The sequence below is a fragment of the Symphalangus syndactylus genome, chromosome 18, assembly GCF_028878055.3.
Source record: "Symphalangus syndactylus isolate Jambi chromosome 18, NHGRI_mSymSyn1-v2.1_pri, whole genome shotgun sequence".
Classification (NCBI taxonomy): domain Eukaryota; kingdom Metazoa; phylum Chordata; class Mammalia; order Primates; family Hylobatidae; genus Symphalangus; species Symphalangus syndactylus.
In genome coordinates this window covers 89,233,374-89,245,438 of record NC_072440.2, presented here as the reverse complement: position 1 = coordinate 89,245,438, position 12,065 = coordinate 89,233,374, and positions in this window count along the sequence as shown.

The window sequence follows — 12,065 nt, the reverse complement described above, 5'->3', positions numbered from 1 at the left end:
CTACTATTATTTCTAATAGCCAAAACTAGAGACAACTAAAATGTCCATAAACAGTATAATAAATAAACAATGTGCTGATACACACAATGGAATACCACACAGCAATGAAAATAAATGAACTACAGCTATATGCACCAACAGAGGTAGATTTCTCTACTATATTACTGAATTACAGGAGCCAGACTGTCTTAATCCACCGATGCTGCTATAACAGAATACCAGAAACTGGGTAATTTATCAGAAGAGAAATTTATTTCTTACAGTTCTGGAGGCTGGGAAGTCCAAGACCAAGGTACCAATAGATTTGGTGTCTGGTAAGGGTTGCTCCTTGTTCCCAAGATTCACCTCCTTGCTATGTCTTCACATGGCAGAAGGGATGAACACTGTGTCCTCACATGGAGGAAGGCAGAAGGGCCAAATGCCTAGCTAGTCCCCTAAAGGCCCCACCTCTTATCACTGCCACAATGGGCATTAAGTTTCAACGTGATTTTGGAAGGGATACAAACATTCAAACCATAGCACAGACACACACAAAAGTAAATAGACTATACGATCCCATATGTACAATGAGCAAACACAGGGTAAAATAAACAATAGTTTGAAGGTTAGAATAGAGTTACCTCTGGAGAAGCAGGAAGAGGACCTCAGAAGTGTTTCCAAGGTCCTGGCCCTGTTTCTTGACTCGAGTATTCATTTCATGATAATTTCTTGATTTCTACATTTATGCTTTTTGTACTTTTTAATATATCTTTTATTCATAATTTTAAAAATATTTTACAAGGTAGTTAAATATTAACACATGGGTACATGATTATAGCAAAATTGTGAACATAATAATGATCAAAGAGATGTTAGAAAGAATTAACCTTCACAAGATACAGATCCTGTTCTGTATATTTTACATAAATTGTCTCACTTAATTGTCACAACAATCCTATGAGATACATAATACTATTAGTCCCATTTTATAGATGGGAACGCTAAGGCATGGAGAAGTTATATGGCTAAGGACACTCAAGTCATCAGCAGAAAGCCAAGATTCAAACCCAGGCAATTAAGCACTGAAGTCTGTGCTCTTGGCCATCATGCCACGCTGCCCTCACATAAAGGACAAGCACATTAACTGGCACAGAAGAGGTCACACTCATTCTGTGATGACTTTTGTTGTTACAAATAATATTCTTTCCTTTTGATTCACTGCGTTCTGCTCAAGAACCTGCCTGTCATTCATCACTCCTCTCTCAATTTGTTTTTTGCTTTGGTTTTGACACTCTTTGCTTACCCTCAAATGTTGTGTCCCAATTTCAGAAGTCTAATAAAGCACTGTCCACTTGGGATCTAGAGGATATCAAAGGCATAATAACACAGCATTTTGAAGCATAAAATAGCCAGACTGATATCCATGAGCTATTAACCACAAGCTCAAAAGGTGGGATTTGGCTTCACCTGACAATGGCTGTCTCAGGGAGACCACCAGAAGGTTCTGGCTTAGGAGTGGGGTACAAGCATGGATGCTGGCTCCTCTGGATCCTGCAGGAATCTGGTGCTAAAGGTGGCAGGATCACAGGGAGAGCCTACTGTAAACAGTGGGCATCTTTCCCTCCTAGGAGAAAGCTGGAGGTGGATGATGCAAGTGCATTTAGCATCAAGCAGGAAAAAAAATGGTTCACAGATGTTAGGAAAAGTAAGAAGATGCAGCCGGCATCCCCGGCCTTCAGGATATTACCTGAACTAAACTCAAGCTGCATCTGCTCCAGAGAAGCATTGCCCTTTGCGACTGTGCGGTCATCCACCAGGGAGACGAACCCCTCCCCTCAGCTCCTCCACAGCCTGTTGGAAAGCCAGTTGATTGGTCATCAGAAGACCGCTATTATGGCTCCGAATATCTGCACAATCCTTTTGGTGCTAAATTTATTTGTAATCATTGCAGTGGCCTGTTTAATTATAACTAATGGGCGTATTCATACTAAGCGGTATGCCGTTGGAAATCCCCTTCCCCCAGCTGAGAATATCCACAAAGATGCAACAAAGATGCTGGGCCAGGAAGCAACTATATCTAAAGAGACCAGGCTTTTGCACTTGAGCCCCCACCTTGGATGGAGAAATTTTACCAAAGAAATGTCCCCACCGGACACCTGTGTGGACAGCTCCTGTACCTTCAGGCTGTGGGGACGGGGTGTCCTATTTGTGAACTGCCATTTCTGAAAGCTTGATGACACGGGCAGAGCCCCCCTCTGCAGGCCTCCTGCAGAGGATGTGATTTACCATGCACATTATTAATGAGCTTCATCCTAAAGTTATTCTGGCTGCATGTGGAGCTTAGAGGACTTGGGAGCACAACTTGGCAGGCAAGATAGGCTTTAAAATGCAGAACTTCTCTAGCTTGTTTTTTAAAAAGACCACAATATCAAAGAGAAAATCAGAGTGGGGAGCAGTAGAAAACAAGGGTTGGGAAGAGTAAATGAGGAAACAAAAAACTAAATATATAAATACACACACTATATGGATATCTATATCTACACACACACACACACACACACACACACACATATGCACAGTTCCATTTCTGTTCTGCTCTGATCCTTCCAGCCTTGGGGCCACTCTCTCGCCAGGACCTCTCATTCTTCTCTATCTGGTCAAAAACTGCAGGTCCTTCCAGAGTACCTGAGTCATCTACAAAATTCTCCCTTGAATTTCCCAGATCTCAGCACTTTTTCTCTAGACATTCCTTCCTAGTAGCCATTTGGCACTTCATTCATTTAATTATTCATCAAAACAGATATGGATGCCTTGCTGTGCAAGTAATTGTGGCAGACGCTAATCCCTGGGTCTTAGATAAGTCAGCTTTCCCTGTGGGTATCTTGTCTTTTTCAAGCAGCTGAGTTCCCAAAAGTAGGAAGCACACAGGTTCATAGTCGTGCTGCTCAAGGCCTGGCACAATGCTTGGCACACATCAGACCCTCAGTAATACCTGCAGGATGACCACAGTGGACTCAGCGTGAAGGACAGTGGCCTTGTTTGCTTTTCCACACTGACCCCTGACCAGATGTTGTCAACAGCATCATTGCCCATCTTCCCAGAGGGCAGCTGGAGGCAGAGGACTGGTCCCTCAAGAGGAAGGTCCTCAGATGCTAATTCAGCTTTGCTTGTCTAAGGATCTAACCTCTGAAGAATCAAAGCCCCAAACATCATCCTGTCTCTTTAGGTCTCCTGTCTGGGGACTCTGCCTCCAAAGAACCAGGCCAGAGACACTGACAGTGACGGAGGTGAGGAGGGCAGTCACCGATGGCTAACAACAGGCTGTCTGCTTCCAAAGATGAATGGACATTCATTCAGTGAACAAGTAAGGGCTACAAATGAGTTTGATGAATGAGGACTTCAAGAGATGATGGGAAGGGGCAGAGATTGAGACCTGGGCCCTGCCCTGTCCTCTAAAAGAAAAGACATTAAAGGTACGACATTGGAAGAATAACCAATGCTGACATGACATGAAGTGACATAGCTATCTCAGCCCAAATCCAGGGAAGAGTTCTGAGAGGAGGTACCACCCTATTACCCGATGGTCACAAAGGAGTCTGGTCACACAAAGGACTTATGCAAAGTGTCCAGATGCAGCCTAAATTTTTCACCATCCCAAGGGCTGGTCCAGACTGTGAGATTCTGAATGATGACAAATACTGTTTCCTCCAAGCTCTCTGCTACACCCAGATTTCTATCGTAGATCACTTCTGCACTTCAGAAGGAATGGAAATTTCACAGCCAGACATACTGTTTCTATCATGAGGTGACAAAACAGCAGTTTGCTGGCCAAGGTAGAAAGAACTGGGGGCCCTTGGACCTTGGGCTTCATTCCTTCCTAGATCACTTCAGGGAACTGTGAGGGAAGTTTTCTTCCACTGGCAGACATCCTACTCCAAATCCCAACAGGGGTTGCTTTCTCCAAAAGAAAACTTTGGCAAATGCATCACTGTATCAGTAAGTGCAGCAAAATCAGAGATGACCCAGGGTACATCTGTTTTGAGAGAATCTCCTAGTTAATCTGACAAACATCAACAACTCTGAACCTTTCCCTGCATAAGGCTTAAGTCTAGATTCCTGAATCCAGCAATAACCACTAATCTCCCTTTCCTTTTATGAAAATCTTGATGTGTACCCAGGACTATGCTTGGTGATAGGAGGGGTCCCCTACCCACTCTGGCCCTGAATGGAGAGACAACACAAGAGTTCATCTTAGAGTGTGCATGGATCTGTCAACTTGTCCTCTTCTTTTCTGGGAAGGTTGCAGCCGGGGTTAAATAACAAATGATTACAAAACGCCTTTCTCTTTGAGATGAGAATTAATATTAATGCAATTACATGCTGATGGCTTCAGTGCCCTGCTGAAATGGATCAACATTTAAACTGTCATTTAACAAAAATAAAACTATCCTGCAATGACTATAACAATATGTCAAAAGGCAAAAATGCACAAAGGACTCTACTGGGTGCCATTTTTTGCAAGACTATTCTAAGAATTAGAGTAGAGGAGGAAAAAAATGCAACTCTCCCAGTTGAAAATGTTTATTCCCATAAAAGGTAAAAGTTGGTTTATTTTTGTGAAATACTACAAATATGTTCTTAAAGTCACTGAATTCTTCAGCTACCTTACCCGAAATCATTGCTTTATGGAGCTTTTAAGTCCATAAAAATACCACACTGTAGCTAAAATAGGGCCATTCACCCAGCAACAGGATTGTAAACAGGATGGCAGAGAAAGAAAGGACTCTTTCAGAACAGTGGAAAGCCACTGTCCATTTCTTACAATGCAGATGATGTGGTCTGGGGACAAGTGAACTGCATAAAACTCCCCACTCACAAACATCTGTGTTCCCACTCTCCAAGCTCCACATTGAGAATCATCCCTTTGAATCTCCATCAGTTCATTGTCAAAACAAATGGATCACTCAATCCTTAGACCTGTAGTGCTAGAAGGGACCCGGGTTGTCATCCAGTTTAATCTGTCCAATGCACAGCTGCAAAATGCAGATCTGGAGACTCAGCCAGAGTCACACAACCAGTCATTAATAGAATTGGGATCCCTTCCAAGGCCTCTGGATGCCAAGCCTGGTACCTTGTCCATTACCCAATATTATGGGTTGAATTGTATCCCCTCTAGAAAAAGATATGTTGGAATACTAACTCCTAGTACTGCAGAATGTACCCTTATTTGGAGATGGGGTCTTTACAGAGGTAATCGGGTTAAAATGAGATCATTAGGGTGGGCCCTAATCCAGTATGACTGCTGTACTTTTAAAAAAGGAAATTCTGGATAGAGAAACAGACACAGAGGGAAGATGTGAGGAGACAGGGAGAAAACAGCCATCTACAAGCCAAGAAGGAAGGCCTTGAACCAGTCCTTCTTTTACAGCCTCAGGAGGAACCAATCCTGCTGAGACAATAAATTTCTATTGTTTAAGGCTCCCAGCTGCAGTACTCTGTTATGGCAGCCCAAGCAAACTTCTACACAAATATCAACTGTCCGGAGTGCAATATGTGTCTATATAGATGTCTACATAGACATGTTGGCTTTACTCCACAGTTCAGATATCTATTAACCTTGACTTCCTTAAAAAATGAAAGAATAAAATTTTTCTAAAAGTATGTTTTATAAAGCCTAGCCTTTAAAAGACACAACCTTGGTCCAAACCAAGGATAGGCCAACAGCCCTATGAAGTAGAGATTATTATTAACTCCATTTTTGAGATGAAGACACTTAGACACAAAGAGGTGGCAAAAACTGCCAGAGAAAAACCAATTAGTAAGGGGCAGAGCTGACTGCAAACCTAACTGTGTTTGGTTCCAGAGTAGGAGTTCCTAAGCAGTACACTACATAAGAGGTCATGAACTGCCCATCGCTAGCAGTATTCAAGCAGAAGTTGGAGGCCCACAGTGAGAGATTCTTTCTAAGGAATTTCTTCCTTGAAAAACAGGGAAAATAGAGTGACTTTTTTTTTTTTTTTTTTTTTTTTTTTTTTTTTTTTTTTGAGATGCAGTTTCACTCTTGTCGCCCAGGCTGGCGTACAATGGTGGCACCTCGGCTCACTGCAACCTCCACCTCGTGGGTTCAAGTGATTCTCCTGCCTCAGCCTCCCAGGTAGCTGGGACTACAGGCACCCACCACTACACCCAGCTAATTTTTGCATTTTTAAGAGAGACAGGGTTTCACCATGTTGGCCAGGCTGGTCTCAAACTCCTGACCTCAGGTGATCCACCTGCCTCAGACTCTCAAAATGCTGGGATTACCAGCGTGAGGTGCCGTGGCCAGCCTAGAGTGACTTTTAAGACGCTTCCAGCCTTGAGCTTCCCTGAGTGTGTGATCGTATAATTGCTGCTGGTTTGAGTAGTCAAGGGAAATTTCAAAGAGGAAATAAGACAGGAATGAAAGTCAGAATTGGTGTGGACAAAAAGGAAATTAACAATGGGGGTGGCAGATTTCAGTAGACAGGAGGAACAGCAAGGAAAGTGTTAATAGTTTTGAGTTCTCCAACTTTCCTAGTTATAAGATGCCTATAGCTTCAGACCCTCCCAGATTTATGCTGTGTGGAGTCCTTTGAGCCTCACAGTTGAGCCTCCATCCTTTGTACAGCCTGATTATATTGTGCTGAACACTTTACTTCCGAAAGTCACATCTTATTATGGATGAATGTAGGGGCCAATGCTCTGAGCTCTTAATTTAGCACTTTTCGCAGCCCTAGGTTAAACACAGGCACGCACATAATGCCTCTACCATGCTATGAGTTAAATTCTGCTAGCATCTGAGTGCCCACGTATCTTATATTATCCTTAATGTGAGCTACTAGCGCATGCTGTGGAAAGAAAGTAGGTTTCAGAGCCCTCAGTTCCCAGAGCACCCCCCAAATTTATGCAGAGTCAGAATCATAGTTATTGGAAGGACAGCTTTCTGTCTCTGCCACAGTTCAGGCAGCAGACGTGTGTTTCTGATGAGGTAGCTGCAGAACATGAAACTTGCTCATTTTCAAGCTAAGTTTTTATTTTCTCTGGTTTCAACAAGTTGCTGTGCAGAATATCTACTCAGCATGTGACATTTTCTTAGCATGCTTTAGAATAAGAAAGGTAGACTCCCAAACACTCCAAAAGGGTCAGTGGGAGAGAAGAGCTACTCAGAAGCATGGTGCTGTATCCCTAGAGAGGTTCTATGAGGTGGCTGCTTAGGGGAACAGGAGGGGATTCCATTCCGGCTGCTTGGCAGCGGGCAGGAGAGCAGGGGATGGGGGAAGGCTCGGATTCCACAGGCACTGGGGGAGAACAGGTGCTCACCAGGGTCTGGGGAGAGGAGCCTGGGAAGGGAGGCTCAGGCTTCACAGCCATCCCCGAAAGATCCCTCTCCCACTTTCTAAAAAATGCTCTAAGCAAACCTTAAATTCGTCACCCTTCATCAGTTTCTGAGACACATTTGCTCATTTCTGCCAAGGAAAATAGGAATTGCTAAAAGAGAAAACAAACAAAAGCTGGATGATGAAATCTTGCATCTTTATGGAAGTGCTATTGATAAGTGGTGTCTTCTAGTGCTCTCTGTACCTCTTTCCAAGGTGCCAGCGATGCCCGGCTCTCCCATTACACAGGGCTCCCTCTGAGCAGCAGATGGGACCCATCCCCCACTGACAGCCAGGAAGGTCAGAGCTCTCCTTTAGTGATTACTTGGAAAAGCCCTCTTCATCCAAGGTTGGGTATATGTTGTACACCCACCGCCACCACAACCACCACCACCACCACCACCACCACCACCACCACCTACCAAATGACATTTGATCATTAATTGCCTTGTTAATGATTCCATTGTGACCACATCTCTTATGGTAACCTGACTCCAAGCCTCTTTGGAAATAAGTCGGTTATAAATAATAAACACCATCAAAAATTGCTTAAGATAAAACAGGAGCAGGGAAGCAACTTTGGGGGAAGAACCTTCCCAGTGACTATACGAAGAAACTTGGAGCCAGAAGAGAAGGTCGAGTTCGGTGGCTCATTTATCAGATGGGAAGGCGGATGTCCAGAAAGACAATGAAACTTGCCCAAGGTCACATAGCCAGTCTGTGGACGAATGGACTGACATGGAGGGCACCCGACCCCAACACCATGCTCTTCCCTCACAACCACTGCATTAGGATCCATTCTGATCCATGGGGCTCCAGCCACCTCCACAGATTCGGTGACAGCCCCACTGCCTGTATCCAAAACAGAGAAGAAAGAGGACTCCTTTTCTCCCTTTTATTCTATCTGCTTTTTCTAAAGCCCTTACACAGATGGCAATGGGTTTACTTTCTGTTGAAGATTAACGCTGAGGAAAGGGGATAGCATCATCAGCCATTGCTGGAGATGTACCTGCCACAAACAAGCCGTGACCACAGCATTTTCTATGAAACCATGCAGGATGTAATTAAGCATCCACAAGACCTCCCAATGCCCTGCAGTGACGTGCAACATACACTGTTTGTCCCCAAAGTCCCACATATCTTGTGTCAAGCTTCCCTTCCTCCCAGTCTGCCAACAACACTTTAGGGAAAGCACAGATTTCTCTTGAGAATTTGTTGCTCTGTTTGTTCTCAACTTGAAGTGACAACTCCTTGAGTGAAGAGCCTGAGGCTGCCATGAAAACAAAGACACAGAGACAGTGCACACCTAAGGACAAGGAGCAGGGATGGTGAACTCTCAGTGAATCTCAGCATGTCCCTGCCCAGTGCCCTTTGAGCCTCCCCATCCCACACCCTCACATGGTCAAGTTCGAACACCCTGCCTTGCCCACAAGGTCATTCCTGGCCTGCCCCTGCCTAGCCTGCAGCCACAGCTGGCTGCCCCCTGCCCTTCACCTGGCATTCCAAAGACAATGAACTGCTTGGAGCTACCCAAACACACCAAGCCTGCTCTGCCTCTGGACCTCTGCCCCTGTGGCCTCTGCTGCCTGCCTGCCACCATCCTGATTTCTCCCTTCTCCCCACACTGGGGCCTCATGAGACCACTTCCCCTTATCCATGTAGCTTCAAGTTTTTCTTCTGGCAGTATAATATTATTCCAACTACAACTATTAGAAAGATCTGTTTCATTCTAGAACTCTTCAGCTTTCCTTCAAAGTTCAGGGGTCCCAGAAAGTGTTCAAAGTGTTGACACTTGTAGGTCCCAAACCCCAGGGTGGCCTCCTGGCCTCAGCACCCCATCCTCTGTGGTCTCAAGGGAGGTCCCAGGTGGGAAAGGATTAAAAGTCCTACTTCAGCATCAGGGAATTCCACTTCTGGTCTTTTCCCACAGCCACGAAGGCCAAGAAAACACCTTTATTTCTTGGTTTCTGGGAAAATATTTCAGGACCATCAGTGTACACTTCTCTCTTCTACACCCCAGGATGTTTGGAGCCTCTTAAAGTCCCGAGGGTCAGCTGGTTCTGGCAAAACTGAGGCTTGGATAAAGGGCAGTACTCCAGAGATCTGACGGTTTCTCGGTTTCTCGAAGTGTTGCCAATGAGTAAACACAAGTGGGCAGGGTAAGAACCCAAATGTTTCCACGGACTGAGTCAAAATCTAAGAATTGCACTTTGTTGATAAGACCTCAAACTGAATTATCAGAGACAAATTTATTTTAAAATTATTTGGAATAACTCTTTATACAGTTATAGAATCATAAGCTGCTAGGACTTGTGCAAAATCTTTAATCCACCCACCTTTTTCAGATTGGTTGGCCAAGGCCAAGCAAGGCAAATTAACTAAATCAAGTTTCCTCACTAAAGCCAGACTCTCTGTCTCCCAACCCCACCCACCGCCTCCTCATGCAGGGATCTGGCCTCCGTTCACACGCCTCTACGTTACACACAGGGAAGGAATCTCTGCTCTTGCCATGAGGTCTGGAAACAGCTGCACAAATCCTAACTGGGGATGCTACAGTGAACACGACTAGAAAGACTGCCTGACAACAGCAATAGCAAAATCTTATCTTCTCCCCACTCACCCAAAGTGACTAAATGACTACAGAAGGGTGTCAGGTCGTCTGAAGGCTCTTGTCCCCCTTCCCTCTTCATCCTCCCACCCATCACCTTGAGCAAGACAAAATAAGGGGGATCTAGGGACACACCTTCCAGGCAGATTTTTCTGCCTAGTAGAACCTCTCTTGTAACCAGGATCTTCTGCAGGATTAAAAGTCTGCAGGATTAAAAGTCCCCTAGGGACAGCAACCAGAGTTCAGCACAACTTCCAAATTGACTTTGCTACTCAGCCTTGGATTCTTGAGCCTCAGTATGTCTTCCCAAAGACCCAGAATTTTTTTTTTTTTTTTTTTTTTTTTTTGGAGACAGAGTCTTACTGTGTCGCCCAGGCTAGAAGGTTAGAGTGCAGTGGCACAATCCTGGCTCACTGCAACCTCCGCCTCCTGGGTTCAAGCAATTCTCCTGCCTCAGCCTCACAAGTAGCTGGAATTATAGTCACCTGCCACCACGCCTGGCTAATTTTTGTATTTTTAGTAGAGATGGGGCCTCACCATGTTGGCCAGGCTGGTCTCAAACTCCTGACCTCAAATGATCTGCCCGCCCCAGCCTCCCAAAGTGCTGGGATTACAGGCATGAGCCACCATGCCCGGCCCCAGAACTTCTGATTCTGTAATTCACAGACAAAAGAAATACACAAGACCTCTGTGATACATCAGAGCTTCAGGGTTCAGATTCATTATACCCCAAAGAGAAAGATCTAACTAAGTAGAACCCCAGAGATGACTCCGACATGGGAAGTTTGATAAGTGATTCTGTCCTTATTGAGAAAAAGGCAGTTCATTCCTAAGAAGCAACAGCACCGAGACTTTGGAGGTCCCTACATTCCTACAGGGCAGTCTATATATTCAAGGCATTAGGAAAGACAAAGGTGACTTACTAAATCTAACAGCATTTAAAAAGAAGTAGCCATAGGTCCAGCAGCAGTAGTGTCCAACATTTTTGAGTACCTGTGCTTTGTGTGAGATATCTCATTTTATCTTCAAAATAATCTAGTCATAAGATTGGGGGAGGTAGAATAATGCCCCCCAACAACAAAAAAAAAGTCCACAACCTAATCCCTGGAACCTTTAAAAATGTTACCTTATATGGCAAAAGGGACTTTGCAGATGTGGTTACATTAATGACCTTAAGATGGGTGGCTGTAATGGATTAGATGGGTGGACCCAATGTCTTTATAAGAGTCTATAAGACGGACACAGGAGATTCAGAGTCAGAGAAGGAGAGGGGATGACAGAAGCAGAGGTCGTAGTGATGTGGTTGCTGGCTTGAACATGGAAAGTGACCATGAGACACAGAAGGCAGGTGCCCTCTAGAAACTGGAAAAGGTAAGGAAACAAATTCTTCCCTAGAGCCCCCAGAAGGAGTGTGGCCTTGTCACATGAGATTTTAACCCAGTAGATCCATTTTGGACTTCTGGCCTCTATAACTGTAAGTAAATCTGTGTTTTGCTTGGTTTTGTTTAACTTTTATTTTAAGTTCAGGGGTACATGTGCAGATTTGTTTTATATGTAAGTTTGTGTCATGGGGGTTTGTTGTACAGATTATTTCTTCACCCAGGTATTAAGCCTGGTATTAAGCCAGGTATTAATTTTTCCTGATCCTCTCCTTCCTCCCACCCTTCACCTCCCAATAGGCCCCAATGTGTGTTGTTCCCCTTTATGTGTCCATGTGTTCTTGTCATTTTAGCTCCCACTTGTACGTGAAGACATGTGGTATTTGATTTTCTGTTCCTGTGTTAGTTTGCTAAGGATGATGACTCCAGCTCCATGCATGTCCCTGCAAAGGACATGATCTCATTCTTTTTTATGGCAGCATAGTATTCCATGGTGTATATGTACCACATTTTCTTTATCCAGCCTATCACTAATGGACACTTAGGTTGATTCCATGTCTTTGCTGTTGTGAATAGTGCTGCTATGAACATACATGTGCATGTCTTTTTAGAATAGAATAAATCTGTGTTATTTTAAGCCACTAATACCAAGTTTGTGGTAATTTATTATAACAGAAATGAGAAACTAATACAACTATCATTATC